Source organism: Lynx canadensis, chromosome A2 (genome assembly GCF_007474595.2).
Source record: "Lynx canadensis isolate LIC74 chromosome A2, mLynCan4.pri.v2, whole genome shotgun sequence".
NCBI classification, from domain to species: Eukaryota; Metazoa; Chordata; class Mammalia; order Carnivora; family Felidae; genus Lynx; species Lynx canadensis.
Window position 1 is genome coordinate 54,381,443 of NC_044304.2, and position 1,464 is coordinate 54,382,906.

Genomic DNA, 1,464 nt, shown 5'->3' on the forward strand with positions numbered 1-1,464 from the left:
GGGCTCCACACTAAGCTTGAAGCCTACTTGGGATTCTTTCTCTCTTCTCCTCTCCCCTCTCTCTCTAAATAAAATAAAATAAATAAATAAATAAATAAATAAAAAGACTTTCAACTCAGTAACTGTTAAAACAAGTAGGCAGAAAATCAGGAAGGAGACCTCAATAGTACTACCACCTAACTTACATGACATTTGCAAAACACTTTACCCAATAACTGGTAAATATACATTCTTTTCAAGTGCACTTGGAACCCTCACAAAGACATATTATATTCTGGGCCATAAAATAAATCTCAACACTATTTTTTTGTGCTCGCTTCAGAAGCACATATACTAAAATTGGAACAATACAGAGACTATCATGGCCCCTGTGCGAGGGTGACACGCAAATTCGTAAAGCATTCAGTATTTTTACAAAACAGAAGAGACTCATAAATATGGAGAACAAACTGAGGGTTACTGGAGGGGTTGCGGGAGGGGGGATGGGCTAAATGGGTAAGGGGTACTAAGGAATCTACTCCAGAAGTCATGGTTGCACACTATATGCTAACTAATTTGGATGTAAATTTTAAAAAATAAAAAATAAAATTTAAAAAAATAAAATATTGTTTTTTATGATGTAAAGTACATTCTCAGATCACAATGAAATTACATTAAAATCAATTAGCAAAAGATCTGGGAAAGTTGCCCCAAATACTTGGATATTAAACAATATACTCCTAAATAACCCATGGGTAAAAGAGGAAGCCTAGAAAAAAACAAATATTTTCAAATAAGTGAAAATGGAACATCAAAACTTGTGGGATGTTAAAACAGTGCCCAGAGAAAAATTTATAGTTTTAAATGCATATACAGTAAAACCTTGGATTGCGAGTAACTTGCTCTGTGAGTGTTCTGCAAGACGAGCAAACATTTCTAATAAATTTTAACTTAATGAGTGATGTCTTGTAATACAAGTAGTATGTGACACCGAACATCACATGATTACATGATCACAACTGAGCCAATGGTTCTTCTCTCTCCCGCTGTCTCTCTCTGCAGGATTGTGGATGATTGTCTCCCATGCTCAGATGCTCCGTCTCAGGCCACAGCGTTTGGCAGAAATCAGGGTTTTTCAGAAGGTTGGAAGGTACCCACAACTGGCACTAGTGTATTTTTTTGTCACTTCAAAGCACCTATGGACAGTCCTTTGCTTTTCCATACAAGAGTAAGCTTAGGAATGCTTTGCTTCATTCTAGGTCAGGCTGCCTGCAGACATAGACCCTTTCCTCTGCTGCCTTGTTGCCAGTTACATTAAATACAGCATCTGACAGCAGTTTATTAATACTGTACTGTAGTCAACATCTTTGTGAGTGTATACAATGGCCCCCATGCAGAAAAAGATTCCATTGGGCCAAAAGATAGCAGTGATTCCATTAGTGATAGTGAACCCTCCTCCTCTCACACCAGTCAGGAAGGTTTTCA

At 37.5% G+C, this 1,464-nt stretch overlaps 1 non-coding gene across 1 annotated transcript; it reads left to right on the forward strand.

Annotated features, from left to right (window-relative positions):
• Positions 1 to 309: 309 nt before the first annotated feature.
• Positions 310 to 413, forward strand: LOC115509467. Its single transcript, XR_003967368.1, has one exon. It is a non-coding gene; the product is annotated as a U6 spliceosomal RNA (small nuclear RNA).
• Positions 414 to 1,464: the final 1,051 nt, after the last annotated feature.